General features: G+C 37.6%; 1 protein-coding gene across 3 annotated transcripts in view; it reads right to left on the bottom strand.

Annotated features, from left to right (window-relative positions):
- The window catches only part of TRPC4 (transient receptor potential cation channel subfamily C member 4), a 206,737-nt gene extending 189,144 nt beyond the window's left edge, over positions 1-17,593 (bottom strand). Inside the window, exon 1 of one of the 3 annotated variants that reach the window (XM_058686828.1) lies at positions 17,347-17,593. The gene's annotated coding sequence lies outside the window, so the exon portion shown is untranslated. Of the gene's footprint in view, positions 1-16,067; positions 16,384-17,138; positions 17,262-17,346 lie in introns of those variants that run through there. The other 2 variants (XM_058686837.1, XM_058686814.1) reach the window with 2 other exon arrangements.
- Between the last annotated feature and the right edge of the window lie 220 nt (positions 17,594-17,813).

Genomic DNA, 17,813 nt, shown 5'->3' with positions numbered 1-17,813 from the left:
AGAGATACTCCACCGAAAACAACATACAGATGCAAGTAAGCACATGAGAAGAGGTTTAACATCATTAGTCACTAGAGAAATTCAAATTAATACCGCAATGAGAAGTCACTACCAGAGGAATGACTGAAACAAAAAATAGTAATGGCACCAAGGTAAGGATGCAACTTTATCCTATGTTTCCACACCCTTATCTGGTAAGGATATGGAAAAACTAGATCATTCATACCTTGTTGGTAAGAATGTAAAGTGGTATAGTCACTCTAAAAAATAGTTTAGCAGTTTTTTAAAAAACTAAACGTGCAACTATCACATGACTCAACAATTACATTCTGGACACATTTCCTAGATAAATGAACACTTATATTCACGCAAAAATGCATACACAAAAGTTTCCAGCAGCATTATTGGTAATGACAAAAACGGACACAACCCAGATGTCCTGCAGCGGGTGGTGGATGGTTAAAATTGTGTGGTTCATCCACACTGTGGAATACTACCCATCAATAAAAAAGAGCAAACTATTGATACACACAACAACTTGTATGAATCTCAAGGGCATTATCTTGAGTGAAAGAATCCAATCTCAAAAAGTCAAATATTGTATGATTTCAATTATATTACATTCTCAAGAGACAAATTATAGCGATGGGAAAAAATGAATGGTTTCTAGGGGTTAGAGACGGTGTCTGTAAAAAAAAAAAAAGTAAAAATATAAATCAAGAAGCAGACCTTATAACAATAATATTTAAAATATCCTTGAAAAAGAGAAGGAAGATAAAAATTTGGTGATTCTTCCTGAAATTGACATTGATAAATAAGGGAAAGAAATGAAAATGAAGGAATAAGGACACTGTGTCTCTTTAGGCATTGTGCAATTGGATTTAAAACCAGTCCTTAAAAATCAGTACCTTAGCAAGTACTATAAAACCTTAAAAGCCTTGAAAACATGGCGTCATGTGTGTTAAGACCAAAAAACAAGAAAAACTAGGAGCTGCTTAGTAATTTACAGAGGTATGCTGAGAAAATGCCTGAGATTTCAAACTTGCTTCACAGTGTAATTGTTGAAAGAGTTGGTTTTGGAATTTGTTGGGTTTGGGTTTAATTCAAGGCTATATTACACACTAATTACGTGACTTGGAAAGGCTGTTTTACCCATTCTAGGTCTTGAGTTTCTGTATCTGTAAAATGGAGATCATGAAAGTTCTTATGAGGCTAATAAAATAAGACAATGTAAGTAAACCAATCAGCCCAGGGCCTGCCATAGACTAATTACTCATTAAATGTTAACCCATGTTAATTTGCTATTATTTTCAGAAGAAAGTTGTAAAACTTCATTCTAGCCACTAGGAGAGCATCTTACACTTCCCACACTCTTACCTGGTTGAAATCTCAGAATCATTAAAAGCCAGCTAGCCACTTAACATGATAATTGTGTATTTTGGAGATTGCATTGTGACATTAAGCTCCAATGCAGAATCACAAGAGATGAGAAAAAGATGCAAAGAAAAATTATATGAGGTGTGTGGCTCTTCAGGAAACACTCAAGAAAATTGAACCCAGTAGGGTTAAAATCTCATTGACTTAAGGACTCAAAGAGGAGTTCAGTATTGAGGGTTTGACATTAGGTAGTTACAAAATTATGTCTTGAAATTGATGTTTACAAAGAAAAATATGTACAGTATACATTTTTTGGTTCTCAAAAACTTAAATGGAAAATCTTTAATGTACAAACTGCAAATCTTTAATTTATACACAGCAGAATCTATGGACAATTATGGTATGTAAAGATAATAGACAATTTCTTCCTTGTCCACACCATTCTGGTTGTCTATAGAACACATGATCTTAGTAGAGGGCATGTCAAGAGGTAGATGGGCCTTGAGAGCACCACTAAAAATACAATAAGCATAGTAGGCCCCTCCAACATCACACCTTAACCCCTATCCCATCATTTGGGGAAAAATAGATCCAGTTAAGAGATGATTGAAAGGTTACTGAAGTCATTTCCAAAATAGCCTTCAAACAGATCAAGGAGGACTGTGAGAAGGTGTTGTTAGTCAGTAGTACAAATAAGAGAAAAGTGGAATGATGATTTTCTAGCAAATCTATGCTATGTGTGGAGAAGAGGACACACTCAAGTCAAGAAGAATTAAGAACTAGAGTATTTGCTTCTTATAGGTCTGTGACATAGAAATGAGATGTTCCTCTGAGTCAAGTTTGTGAGACCCCCAACATCTGCTCTTTCCTTAAGGACTGTCTTGAGTTATAGACCCAAAGTCCTCCAAATGGCACCCTAAAACTTTTGGGGGAAGCTTGGTTACTTCCCTCTAGAAGTAAGTAATATCCCCCAGGATCTTGTCTGAAGTCCCACTGCTGTCCACTGCCTGGGTTTCCACAGTTATGTGAAATCCATGGGCTTCCTGGCTAGGAGACTGGGTGTGCATCTGTGCAGGCTCAGTAGTTCAGTGGAAAAGTGCAGTGGAAAAGTGAGATCCCAGATCACTATACCTTTCAGCTTGTCCATGTTGTCATCCCAATGGTAAGAAAATCGTGTTTCATTCACACTAAGGAACACTAAGGGGAAAAAAAGGAATAAGCATTGATACCCATAACAACTTGGATGAATCTGAGGGTTGGTGGCCAAGATGCTCCACTGGAAGATATGCCTGGCTTTAAGGTGGGTTCTCCCAAAGCTCAAAGACAGTGTATCTGCTGTTGACCATAAGATGAACTCCTTTCAATGGTGGAAGATGTAGTGTTGAGGACCATAGCATGAGATTTAGGGTTGAGGGACGAATTAGGAATGTCAGCCCAAAGGACAAATGCAGACCTCCCTTCTGAGACACAACTGACCAGTACTGAGTCTAGAATTTGGTCTAACTTCTCACTATTTTCTGAGCAAACCTTTATGCAGGCCATCCATCAGGGGCTCCTCCTTACATTTAAAGCCAATATTAAAGTAGAAGAGGCTGTGAAAAAAAGACTTAGATTTTCCAGCCCCCCAAAATTGAGCACTGACAACTTTTGTCAGCCCAGAGCTGACACCATGTTGTGTTGGTATCCAATCGTTGTCAAGTCTATAATGGGAATTCAGCATTCCCTCATCTACTCCATCTCTTTATCACAGATTAAAATTACAATGATATTTAAAAAAAGACAAATGATGCACATCTCAGGGTAAGCAAGGTCTGATTTGGAGCAAATGAAAACAACTAGCAGATAGATATATGAATCATATGCTGCAATGATATTGGTGATAAAATCAGAGATAATGTCTCATAAGCAGGTTTGGATGATGTCAAGTTATATGATCTGATGTAATATAGTAACCTAGTACATCTGCAGAAACCAGGCTTAGGTAATTTTAACAGTAACAGTTATAACTATAACACAAACACCAGTGAGCAATAGCATTTTTATAATGGACTTCAAGTGGGAGAAATGAACATGACTTAAAAAAACCACAGGCCTTAAAAAAAATCTCACCTCAGTGTGAAGAGGTCAAATTGCTACTGTATTATAGCGCCTCTTTTAATTCAGTTAATAATGTGTTTATCATTCAGTAAGAAAGAGCTATTAACTGGAATTTGATTATAATTGATTTTGTGCCAGATCAATTTATTTAGAATTTATTATTTTATTTTATTAAAAACATTGTTTTTAATATTTTATTTATTTTTGATAGACAGAGACAGAGCACAAGTGGGGGAGGGGCAGAGAGAGAAGGAGACACAGAATCCGAAGCAGGCTCCCAGCTGTCAGCACAGAGCCCGACGCGGGGCTCAAAGTCACAAACTGCAAGATCATGACCTGAGCCGATGTCGGACACTCAACCGACTAAGCCACCCAGGCGCCCCTAGAATTTATTATTTTATATAAAATACTTTAGATGGTTGTTTAGTTGCTAATGTCAAAGACTTGCTAATTCTGTAAGAATAATATTACTTCTGCATAAATAAATAAATAATAAATAAATAAAATAGGCCAAAAACTCCAGAACTCTTTTGCAGTTGCTGATTCAATCCCTATATGGGTAAAATTATACATCTATACTACGCTGTGAGTATAGTTTCTTTCTTTTAAACATTTTGACTAAACTTTTCACCAGTGAAGTCAAAATATAAAAGACTCGTGTCTCTAACTGTGATGGGATGGCAAGTAGTGGATTAGCATTTCTTCTGATACCATTTAGAAAAGCTGGGTAAATACAAACAAACAAATAAACAAACCTCTGTCTGCAGGCCTAACTAGGACTTGAGAGCCAAGATCCCAGAGCGAGAGAAACCATAGAGAGGTGAGTTGACCTTCCACAAACCATATTTCCCCTCAAAGCATTTGCCAAGGCAGCCAGAGTACAAGGTGCCTATGTCCCGGCAAAAAGGAAGACAGATGGAAGCGAGCGTCACGTTCGGTAACTCTTCTCAAGGCATTCATTCAAATGTTAAGCGTCGTAAGAAAATAAGTACTACATTTATCTGAAAGCTGCTGAAAATTAGAGCAAAGTGTTCATCAATTTCACAAAAATCCAAAGGCAAAATTCGTATTTTGGAACCTGAAATGAGAAGTAGTTTTATTAAATAGCCAAGGTTCTCAGACCCTGGGGCCCTATAACATATTGTTGGGGTCAAAAAGGGACTCATAGAGTCTTGCAAAGTCTGAAAATTAGCCTCTAATCTGCTCGGCTTGTGATTTGATTAAGATGTCTATTCTAATCCTAGGTGCCTGCCAGAGGTTAGGGTATATCCTCTTTGAGAGAGGCAAAGCTTTGGATGGCAAAGTTTCTATAATTTTTTTCTATAATTTTTGAGACACATTTTCCACTTCTATATAAAAAAACTGTGAAGCATCCTAGTAAAAAATTAAGAGAAACAGACCAACACATAGCCTTGTTATTGGCATCATTAGCCTCAGAATTTAAACTAAATGTGTTCTTTAACAATATTCAGGAGTGATATAGAAAAATGGAAAGTTTTTTGAGGGATCTAAAATCTGTAAAAAAAGAATCAAATTAAAATACTGAAAGTGAAAAATGCAATAATTGAAATTAATAATCTAATTAATGAGTTTAACAACAGATAGGAGATAATAAAAACAAAAAAGAGGATTCATGGATAGGAAAATAAGGCTATATAAAATACCCAGTTTATAGCACAGAAAGCAAAAATGGATGGAAAACACGTTATAAGAAGAACTAAAAGACTGCTAGCTAGATGACAGAGTAAAAAGGTAAAACCGTGTAATTGGAGGCCTTAAGGGAAAAGAAAGGAAAGTGCAAAACTATATCTGAAGTGATAATGACTAAGAATTTTCCAATACTGATGAAAGATATAAAGCCATTTAAGAGAAATGCTCCAAATGTCAAGCAGTGGAAATCCAAAGAGTTCATGTAAGTACATTATTGTAAAACTACAAAAACAGAAGACTAAGTGAAAACTTAAAAGCAGTGGAAAGAACACTGTTCTCAGCAGAACGCCAATCGGACTGATGGCTGACTTCTCAACAGAAACGATGGAAGTCAAAAGTCAATTGGGTGGCATATTTAAAATACCAAAAGAAAATAATTTCCAATCTAGAATACTCTGACAAATGAAAATAGCTTTAAAAGTGAGGTGAAAATGAAAACACGTTCAACCAAACAAAAACTGAAAACATTCACTGCCACCATATCCATGCTAAACATGCTAATGAGAACTCGTGGTTGCTGTAGAAGAACGGGATCACCAGAAGGAACAGAGGGCATCTAAAAGTAGCAGGTATGGTATATGCAATTACAAAAAGAAAAAGGAAAACTAAAATATAAAATAAAACAGATTTCTAATTGTTCTTCAAAAGAATAGAAAATTAAATTTATCCAGCTCAGCCTGTCCAGCCCGTAAACGCATGTGTCTCAGTATGTGTAAAATTTTATTTTTTTTTAAATAAATACACCGTCCCTCAAATTTATTTCAACATGCTCTAGGGTAAGAAATAAAGAGAATATTAGTTCATCAAAAGTCAGGTAAATATTTTGTAGTGCTTGGCCTTACATTTCAAATAATTTACAAATGTTTTCAAAGTACTGCTAAAAAATTTAGGAAAATAAACTAAAAGTATTTGTTACAGGAATTAAAATTAAAATCCTATATATATTTTTAAATAAATGATTAGCTACTAGGGCACCTGGGTGGCTCAGTTGGTTAAACGTTCAAGTACTGATTTCCACTCAGGTCATGGTCTCACCGTTTGTAAGACTGAGCCCCAAATGGGCTCTGCACTGACTGTGTGGAGCCTGCTTGCAATTCTCTGTCTCCCTCTCTCTCTTCCCCTCCTGCTGGTGCTCTCTCTTTCTCCAAATAAATAAAAAATTTAAAAAATGATTAGCTATGATTAATAAATCAGTAACATGTCTTAAGTATTTCGCTGTTTTAGACAAGACATTTGAAAATATATAGTAAATATTTTTAATATTTATTCTTACGATTATAGCGAGCATTCCTCTTAATGTAAAACACAAAAAGGCTAAAAATACCCAGCACCACCTATGTAATGATTTTCTCCTTAAAACAGAGCAGAGAATACAATTACTCATTTTTATTAAACACAATAGATTAAATCCCACCCCTATGGATCAAGGGAGAATGTGACAATATGAAATCTCCTTCCTTCAAATCTTTTGCTTGAATCTCTCTTGATATTAAATTTTCTTAAATATATTAGGAAGAAACTTCTATCTCTAACTTAAATAAAAAGAAAAAAACTATTAATGGCATTTTTTCATAAGTCATAATTCAACCATGAACGAGGATCTTACCACAATTTTGTAAATGTTCAGAAAAATAAATGTACGTTGTACTTGCCAACTACATATGGAGGCACCCTGGTCTGTTTGAGGCAGCAGGGAATGTGAATTTATATGTAGTAACTCCTATCACAAGCCTCCTGTCCATGAGGGTGCAGTCTCAAACAAGATGCCTGTCTGTGGGGAGAGGGTTGATGGAGGGCAAACAGTAAGTATTATTGAATGTTGCACTGGAATTGAACCAAATGGTATATGAAACCTTTTGATGTACTTGTATATCCATTTCATTTTGATTAAAATAATAAAAATAAATTCTGGTAGACCCTAAAACACTTCTAAAATGCATTGAGTACCCATGCGTTTTATGAGATGCTGAAGATTCTCTTCAATTACGTTAAATATTTCACACACAATTCTTGTATATTTTTATAGATGAGATTTTACTTTGAATCTTAAGACCAGGAGCATTGTAAGGATGTAGTTCTGCTTTCAAATAACTTCCTTTAAGTAAACTGAAATGAATCAAAATTATATGTTTCAAATCGATCTACATTATTCAACAATGGGTTTTTTCAAATACTCAATTTGTTTACATTTTCTTTTTTTTTTTTAATTTTTTTTTTCAACGTTTTTTATTTATTTTTGGGACAGAGAGAGACAGAGCATGAACGGGGAAGGGGCAGAGAGAGAGGGAGACACACAGAATTGGAAACAGGCTCCAGGCTCCGAGCCATCAGCCCAGAGCCTGACGCGGGGCTCAAACTCACAGACCGCGAGATCGTGACCTGGCTGAAGTCGGACGCTTAACCGACTGCGCCACCCAGGCGCCCCTGTTTACATTTTCTTAATCAGATTGACCTCTGCCTCTATATTTACTTCATAAATATCTATGTTATAAAAAAAAATCAGAGGCTAAAAAAATGAAATCAGAGGCTAAAGTATCATGGCATGAAACAGGTCTGCATTTTGTTCCCCAAAATTATTACTATTAACTATTAATCTAAAAAGGGGCATTTTCCAATATTTAATTGTACCCAATCTTTCAATCACAGAGTGTAACAACCAGTAAGAAAGTATGTAAGTATATGAGAAAGTTTTGCTTTGAATTCTGCTTTTGTTGGTTCACTGCTAAGTACAACAGAATAGAAATAAGCTTTTATTCTTCAGAGTAAAGTTGTTGATATTTTATATGTTGGAAAAATTTCTTCATCATAAGCACTACTATAATGAAATGTTTTTTCATTAAACCTTCTTTTATTCATGAAAGGGCAAAATCATTTGCTGGTTCACTTTGTCCAAGAACGTGCTGGAGTGGTAAATGAAAATATGCCGTTCAGCTTTCTAAGTAGCTTGCACATTACAAATCAAAATGTTAAGCTGTGAGGTTAAAATGAACTAGATAAGCAAATAAGTCTTTTCCCTTTGCCAACACTTTCTTTTTATTCAGCACATACATAGAGGCATATCTTATTTTTTAAGATACAAAGCTATTTAACATCCTACAAAACAATAATAACCCTGAAATTTGAGTGTTCTTTAGAAATATTTCTTTCTCCTTCATTGTAGAGGTTCTCAGAGGCTTAGAGGTAGGCATTCTGATTATTTCACATGATGACTCTCAGAAAGCAAAAATTCTGGCAAAGAGTGGGTAGTCCTAGGAATGTAGGTCACAAGAAAATGTTTTTAAAAAAGATTAATGTAGCTAGTTCAGTCCCTTTCTCTGTTCCAAATATTTAAAACCATGTAAAAGATGGTCTCTTTCTCAGTTTTTAATACATTCTCAGCTATACACAGAGGAGTTTGCTAGGAAACACCAACAGTAGATACTGAGAACTTCTAGATGACTCTAGAATGGATCCACCATTTCAAGAATATCCTGAGTCAAGATCTTTTATGTATCAAGGTAAAAGGTAGGGCTGAGGATCCAACTAACTATATCCCTACCTCTAAAACAGGCTTCTCCTCTTAGGTTTGCTTCATTCACTCCAAAGGAGATTGGATAATATGTATGGCCATAAATCCATCAAGACTTTGGAAAACAACTGATCTCATAAATTACATAGTTTTTGAATAGTAATTTAGTAGTACCTACATATAACAGGAAAGCACCATCTTAAATAGTGCCAGTCTTTGACATAAATTTATACATGGAAATTTAACGTAGATTCATAGCTGAAAGACCCAGGTCCCATTCTTAAAGGAAACAGTAGTTTGAGGCAGGGAGGATGTATTTGAATTTCTTCCAAAGTGACCCAGTGGTTTGTTTTTTTTTTTAATTTTTAATTTCAAATATAGATTAAATTTGTCTCAGTATGATTTGTAGTTCCTGAGTGAGTCCTTTATTCCCATAAGGTCAGGAGACAATAAAACGGCACAATGTCTCTAAGATAATATGGGACACTGGAATATGATAATGAAGTTCATGAGAATCCTTGGTTTGAGATCTTAAAGAAAAAGGAAAATATCTGTCTCTGTATTTTCAGCATCTTAAATAGTGATTTTCATGCATTAAATAAGCCCTCAATAAAACATCCTATATTTGTGTATATATAATTTTACATATGTATATAGTATGTTATAAAAAATCATTTAGTAAGGTTTGAAAGTCTTGCTTTAAAAAAGACTTTTGAATTAGATGACCTTCTAGGTCATTCATTACACATCTCACCATTCTAAAGGGACACTGCTATTGGCAAACAAGTTCTCTTGTTTTTTATGGGCTACTCTGTACTCTGCTAACAAATTGTATCTCACTATCCCTGATAATTGCTCTACGGGCATTATCTTAAGAGTTATCACCCAGAAGCAGTCCCTCACTCTTTTTGTTACTTACATAGATCTCTCTCTCTCTCTCTCCCTATTTAAGTAATTTAAATTTTATAATTTATATTTAATTAATGAATTAAACACAGATTTTTAATGCTGGTATATGCTTAAATGCAGATATAGACATGTATCACTCTAGATGCAATTAAACAAGACCCGATAACTATGCTTGTCACAGTACAACTATCACAGAAGAGAATTCACTTCCGTGTAGTCTTCGATGTGGTCTTCAGGATATGCAGCTTCATCCCACCCAGCGTGAATGTGATCTCTACAGAAAACGATACCTATGCTGTCACAAATGATGGGGATGATTATAGATAAAGCACAATGGATTCTCCATTCTTCACTCAATGTAGGTATCATGCCTGCCCTCTCATCCCTCCATTGTGGTTTTGGGGATTCATAATGGTGTGTAACCAGTTACTAGAAAGAGTACCATATTGAAATACAGAGGTTGAACATAGCTGCTGGCAACAGACCAATCATCTATGCATTCATTGACTCTGTTCATCTATTCAAAGAGCATATACTGAACACTAATTATACTAATTCAGTGAAAATGAAAATTACAATGCATTATGCTATGGACTGTAATCCTGGTAGGCACAGGATTCTAGCTTATATAGTTGTGTAGTTTCCTATCATTTAGGGGTAAAATACAAGAAAAATGTATCAGAGTATCTGAACACTTTTCATAAACCTTGATTTGTAACAATCTTATTCTCAGTGAAGTAGAATGAAAAGATACACACACACACACACACACACACACACACACACAAAGCAAGAAGCTCCCGCCACTCACAATTGGGCATCATGTACTTATCAAGTTTTTGACGTGAAGTCTCAACTTGACTTGCCTAATATAATCACTCCAGAGAAGTCTCTGGCTTTCTTTAGTTCAGTAGGTATTCCTGAGAAATACTTTCAACTCCAACCATACTTCCTACAGCATCATGGAACAAAAACTTTCCCTTAAGAATTGTGGCACAGTGCCACTTTAAACTAAAACACACTAATATAATGGGTTACATAAATCCTGTGAAAATGAGCATTATGGAGTAACTATTTGACCCGGAACTTATATCCACTGAATAACAGTGAATTTGTTTTTTTGTAACATAGGTATAATATGGTACTCCATGTATCAGACAAGTGCAATGTCATTATTATAACTGGCATCATTCGATAAACAAATATGCTCAAAATATGAGCCAACTATGGTATTATGAAACTGTGAAATAAGTTAATTATGCTCAATTACAAAAGCATTATACTTATGACCACCTAATTCAGTGAAAAACACACATTTTTTGAGCATCTTCTGAGTTTCTTAAAGGAGTTTATTGTCTACTTCAGGAGACAGACCTCTACCCACCTGCAAGTCAGAATATAGCAAGAACTTTGCTTGTATTTATACTGGCAACACCTGGAGACAGGAAGGAAACTTTCAAGGAGACAGTAATAGTGAACTAGACTCGAGTGCTTGGAAAACATTTTGACAGGAGACACTAAGGGAAAATTTATTATATACAGAGGGAGTTTTGCCAGAAAATGGAAAGATGAAGAGCTTATTCATCTCAATATTCAATTATTCACTAATATTCAACAAATATCTATTGAATGGATACCACTTCAAAGTCAATTTTTGTAATAGTATTACATATATTCAAGATAGGCCTTTAGACATCATCACATAGGTTTTTACTACAGGTATATCTTTGAAAAAAAAATGTGGCAAATTTCTTAAAATGTGTTGCCAGCTGATAGATGTCTTCTGGGATGTATAAACGAGAGCTCCTCTGATTAAATACCAAGGGGTGATAAAAACAAGGAAGCAATTAAAATTTCAGAAAAAAATTAAGACAAAAACACTTGTCTAGAAATTTCATGCAGCATCGGTAAAATGCAATATAAACCTAACATGTCTTAACATGATTGTATTTTCTATAAACAAAGATGTTTTCTTAGTCTAGAGATGTTTTAAAGTTTTGAATGAGAACTTTTTATTTAGAAATTGTAATCTAAGGACCCTTTAAAGAAAAAAAATTATGACTTTAAAATTTATCCATTAAAATAACCCTTTTGTTCTTTCCATATATCATATTGATATTCAAGAATAAGAAAGGAAATAATTTTGAGAATACCTGCTTGATGTGAGTGGCTCATCTCATGCTCTGCTTCAAAACTGTTAGAGCAACTCATAATGGAGGTGTTCATGTCCCAGTATTAAAACATTTGAAAACTTAAAGGACTAATTAGTCGTAAGAATACCGTGAAGTTATGAATCTTGTTAAGAGATTGCTAATTTTATTTTAAAAACCGTAAGAATTAAGTTAAAAGAGTGTCACTTTTAGAATCAAGTAGACAAGGATTCAAATCCTGACTCTGTCATGAAGCAGCTCTGTGATTTTTTTTAGAGATTTAGTCTTCTCAACTTCTTCAAAAGGTGGCAATAATACTTCAGCTTTAAGGTAGATGCAAAGATAAACATGAGAAAAAGGTTTTGTTTTTTTTTTCTGTTCCTAGACTAGTGCCTGTCATACATTAAGTACCCATAAATACTGGCCCTCTCTCTTTTTCCTCCTTACCTTTGTTGGTAATAGTTCCCGTTTTCTGTCTTAAGTAAGTTTTAAATTTTGATGAAATGTGTTCAAGGAAATTGCTTATGTTGACTTTTCCAACATATTTAAAAAATATAATAGTAAACTACAGGCAGAATATAATGAATGCATATCTGATTTATTTCATTGCATCCAAAAGAATGCAGTGTGCTAGATAAAGCTATCCAGGCATATTTTTAAATTAACGTTTTAATTAACATTTCTAATTGTATGTGTAAAAGTTTGCCCATGTGTCATCGTCAGCTCCTCAAGAAGCCATTACTCTATGACACTGCTGTATTTTCAAAGGAAACATGTTTTAAAAGGAGACAAAACATACCCTAATATTAATGGGATGTCATCTATAGTTTAGTTACAAGAGCAGATCAAGTACTGAAACGGTTATCTCTTTTTTCATATCCTATTTAAATGAAACTGAACTTTCAGAAGAATCACTGAGATTTTTAAAAATTTTAAACAGATCACTTCATTTCCCAGAGAGTTTGGAGAACAACGTAGTTTTAAATTGGTACATTTTCAAAGCGTGTGTGTTTAATTTTCATTTTCGCGAACGAATGGCTTCTTTTTCTAAATGTATTTTTTCATCATAGAGTGGTTTTGGCAGTACTAATGTTCACAGGGATCAGGTCTATATTTGTGCTGATTAAAAAGATAGAGCCATGATATTATATCCCTGATCAAAATATTCTCAAATCTCTCAACCTAGTGAGATCTCACTGTATCTGGGAGGATTAGAAGTCAAAATCATAAGGACAGGAAAGAGTTCTGAAGCGATCTTTCATCACCACTAGAAAGAAGCAACTGGCCACTGGAAGCAGGGTTGAACTCACCAGTTTTAATGCGAATTTGGGGTGGGGAAGTGATGGGCACAAGTTAGGTGAAAACACAAGGTTTTCATTTTGAGCTGTCTCCTCAATCTCATTTTCAATGATAACTAATATGCTTATGGAAGGTTTTCCATAGATATTAAGAAAGCAAAGAGCATTGGCTTCAATTTAGTCTAGACAATACAGTGCAGAAAGTAAAGATGCACATTAGAATCCAATCTCATAAAACGTTTGGCAATAATGATTTTGGGAAAGAAAAATGCAATCGTTTATTATATTTCTCATCATCTAGCTTGTCTGAAAAAGTGAAAGACTCAGCGTTTCCTAAGAAAATACTCAGTCCACAGTTTTACTGTCCTAGCTATACTGTTCAGCAATTTTTGTATATCTATCCTCATTAACAAAATCTTTTATGTCTTTGAGCACTGATATTCACAATTTTAACTACTGAACAAATGTGTGCATATCTTCACTTTTGTTACAAAATATGAATTAATTAGAAAAGACAGATTATTTCAGTTTTTAGCTGCTAAATGTAATGTTGATAATCTGAATTGCCACAAAGTATCCTGGCAGTTAAACATGCAGTTATAAAAATATGCCAGTATTCTCAACAACATATTTATAAAAATATTTTTAATGCAGTGGGGTTAATCAGCATATTCTAAAGGCTATGATTATACTTCAATAGAAATTTATCATGCTTATAATAGGCTTTAAGTTTAAAAGTTTAAAATGTGTGTCTAGGACAAGATATACAAGATATTTGAATTTTTCCTAATCAGAAAGAATAATAGAAATGTTTTTGATATTTCCTATTTACGTAAAGTATGAGTTATCTTATACTCATATATAAGATATGAGTATATATAACCTCATATATATAAGGTTATCTTATATGAAAAGTTGTTTGGTCTCTTACCATTTCAATAATCAAAGTGGCCATAAAATTCATGTAGAACTTTAATTTTCGCTTAGTTTTTTCTGTGCATTTTAATCTGACCCTCTGGGAATAACTTCAACAGAAAAATAACATAAAAATTACAAAACTGTAAAACTTATAAATAATGGAAATCTAATTCACCTTTTATAAATCCTTGAGAACAACCATTAAGCAAGTAAATGGAAACTTATTTTTCAAAATCATAGATTTTTAGAAACATTGTTAACGTTCAAAAGGTTTTACTAAAGAGACGTTTCTTTCTGTAGAGCTTACTTTCTGCTTTGATGAATGCTCGTGTGTCTTTAAGTTCTCAAGAGGAAGAACTTTTCTAAATCTGCAATTACAAATCTCACCCTGCCTTATTTGAACTATCTATTGATGTAATGATATATTTATTATATTTATTCACTCCAGTATTAAGCACCTCTTGTGTATCAGTCTCATCACCTGTTAGCGTTTCTCTCTGAAGGTAACTTTCTTGGCATAAATCTTTCAGCTCTTCACTCCACAACAGCAAGTTTGGCAGAAGAGCTGAGCTCTGATCAGAGCTCTATTGAAAGACTCTCCAGGTCTATGGTTTCTTATTCATAGGCAATGTACGTGCTTTCTTTTTTTCTACCTGCACTAACCTTTATTAATACAAATCATCTGCATAAAATACTTTGATAAAGTGCATTTAACTGATGTGCTCATTTGCCTTAACTGCATTAATTCACAAATACAGTTTTTAAAGTGCTTTTTTAACAACGTCTTACCTGAATTTTTATTCTAATACCTAAGTATTAGTTATCCCTATATCTTGAATCTTTGTCATAAATACTTAAGGGGAAACGTTTCCTGGTATGCTGTCCAGGTGAATAGAAGTAGGTATTGCAATGTCAGTTTAAACAGCAAACCATAACACAGAGATGTTGCTTTGAATGTTTTAACATATCCACCCACACTTTCTTACCCTCATTGTCTAATTCACAGTTTTATTTTTTTAAAAAAAACCCTCTAGTTAACCATTTTTCTTAAAGAATTTGTAATATGTTCTGTTGTGATTACTATGATCGAAAAGCCAGAAATTATATGAGACCGGAAAGATTTTTTTTTTCAGTTTACAAGTCTGTTCTAAAATTTTTTTTAATAAAACAAGTAAGCCTTGCTTCTGCCTCCTCCCACTCCTTTGGCTTGGTGCTTACTCGGTAAGCAGTAAGCAACCTGCTGCATTTATAGCTGTGGAATTTAACTGGGAAGGGTCTCCCTAAGAAACCATGTGAACAAGGATGCATCATAGTGGATGCAACATAGTGAATACAGACAGAGCTCCTTTTTTTCAGTCTCTCCCAAACCCTTCATCCCTTGCTAGTATTCTCTAGTTTCTAGTCACAAAAGGCAGCTGAGTTCACAGCTGGAACAACAAGTTGTGCTATGAATCTCAGTGATTTACCCAAGTAGCAAACAGGGTCATTGGCTTAATTGGAATTTCAGCTGCCAAGCGAAATAGGAATCCTTAGCCTTGGTCCAGCCACACTGGTAAAAGTGTTTCTGTTTCTTGATACGGAATGAAAATGACGCAGAGTGTAATTGATCGACAGGATATTGATCACTTTCCTTTCTACATCCCCCCAGTTTGGGTGCCAGCGAGTCTAGGGCTCACTTCTATACGCCCAGGGGCCACCAAGATCTCCATTTTCCCCAAACGCATAAAAGGCTAAAAACAGCCTTCCTCCCCAGCACCATGGCGTGGCTGCAGCCGCTTTGTTTACCATATAAGTCACATCAGGGGTTCACTCCTCGTCTTCTCCCCTGCTTTAAAGCTGGGTGCCGGGAGAGGCAGAGAAGCATCCCCAAACTCCCGCTCAGCCCAGGTCAACCACAGAAAGCTTCACAAACCCGGTCTGGAGCCTTAAAGAGAAACCACGCAGCGGGAGCCTTTTGAACTCATAACCCCCCCACAGGGATGTCCGCCTCCCAAGAGGGAGCCGGCTTCCCAGGCAGCTTGAGAAACTTAACTGAGATCCCAGAAAGGAGGAGAGGTGCAGCTCCGGTCAAATGGAGCTCTGAGGCGACACCCTCTTTACCTGCAAAGTTGGCAATCTTCTGGCTGAAGAGCGATCGATCCAAGGACATGCGGTGCGGGTGCTATGCCCAGGGAGAGCACGCCCGGCCAAATCCAATGGGATTTCCTTAGTCGCTGCCGAGTTTTGGAGCATTCCAAGGAAAACGCACGAAGCTAGAGCCCACGCAGCTGGCACCGAACTGGGCGGAGTGAGGATGCTCTGAGAGCGGTGCCATGGGAGGGCGGGGGAGGGGCGGCCCCGGAGGGGGAGGTGAGCTCCAGGGGAGGAGAACTTCGCCCACCCCCGCCCCCACCGATCCCTGGGGACGAAGTTAGCGTTCCCACGGCTGACGGCGGACGAGCCCCGAGGAAAGATAACCCCGCCCTCCGTCCCGGGCGGTTGCCTGACTCAGGGTCCGCACAGACCCTGCTCGGTAGGGACAGCCGGTGAAGATGCGCGTCCCACGCACCGCTCCGTGTGGCCGTGGAGGGGACCCGCGCGCGGGCGGGCGCTGACGCTGGGTCCCCGGCTCCGCTGCCCCCCTCACCCAGCCCCCCAAACGACCGCCGCCTCCCTTGGCCAACTCCTTGAGGTCAGCTAGGGCAGGCGGACTCCCCAGAAGCCAGCCGTCATCCAGAAAAGCCGGTGGCCAGAAGCCGCCTGAGGTCCTGGGTGCGGGCCAGACACACCTCCAGGCTTTGGGCGGGCTCTGCAGGGCTGCCGGACTCCGATTCGCGCCAGGACCCGGCTTCTGGACGCTCGGCTCCCAAGCCGCTAAACCAGCACCCCGGCGGCAGGTCGCCAGACTTGAGGAAAGTAACCCCCACTCCCACCCCCACCCGGGAACTCTCAAAGCTTCTCCCACTCCGGCTCCTCTGGGCTCCCGGCACCCCCACTCCCGTCCTCAAGGTGTCAGACTTCCCCTGCAAGAGCAGGAGGATGCGGCTTGCGACTAGTGTCAACGATCCAGACAGTCGCAAGGAATAAATGACGAGGCGCAGCGTTGCATCCACCCCCACCCAGCTCGGGCTTTCCAACAGGCATAGGAGATCAGTAAGTTTCCAAATACTGAATAAAACCCCAAACACGTACCAGCCCAGGAGCGCGAGGTTCGGTGGCTTCAGGTGGAGAGAGTGTGAGCGTGTGTGTGTGTGTGTGTGTGTGTGATGCTCGCATCAGCGCACTGAGGTTTCAGGATGCAAGTTATCTCCTGGCCAATCTCTTTGGTGTTCACGCACTAAAATAAGACCAAAGCGCTGCGAGGAAATGCCATATACTGGCGAAGTTGGCAGTAACTTACTTGCTGTAAATGCGACGTGGTGATTCCCAGCTTGTGACTCACGGAGCCTTGGTTGGTCACGGCCCCGTGACTCGAGAGTCCATTTGTAAGATCATTTCAAGAGTGGCGTCCGCGCGGAATCTTCGCTGAGGGTGATCCCCTTGAGACCCTCGGTTTCTACCGGACCTTCTTTATTCTCCGAGAGCCCTGGGGCGAGCTGTTGGTACCCGACCTCATCTCAGCAGCTGCCTGCTCCGTCCTGGGGCTGTGCAACAGATGAGTGGCAGCCCTTTCTTCCCGTCCCAACCACGCGATGTGACACCTTCTGGGAATCGGTGCTGGGCAGACTGAGAGGAGCACCAGTTTCTTCCCGAGGAATATTCCCCAAGGGAGCCGGGGGTAGGCGGCAAGCCGGCACTCACAGGCAGACTCCAACGCGCAAAATTAAATTTCCCTTCTTGGTTACCCCTTTCTCCCCCTCCTTTCCT

The sequence above is a fragment of the Neofelis nebulosa genome, chromosome 1 (genome assembly GCF_028018385.1).
Source record: "Neofelis nebulosa isolate mNeoNeb1 chromosome 1, mNeoNeb1.pri, whole genome shotgun sequence".
Classification (NCBI taxonomy): Eukaryota; Metazoa; Chordata; class Mammalia; order Carnivora; family Felidae; genus Neofelis; species Neofelis nebulosa.
Note: the sequence above shows the minus strand (reverse complement) of the source record. Positions and strands in the feature narration are given on the sequence as shown.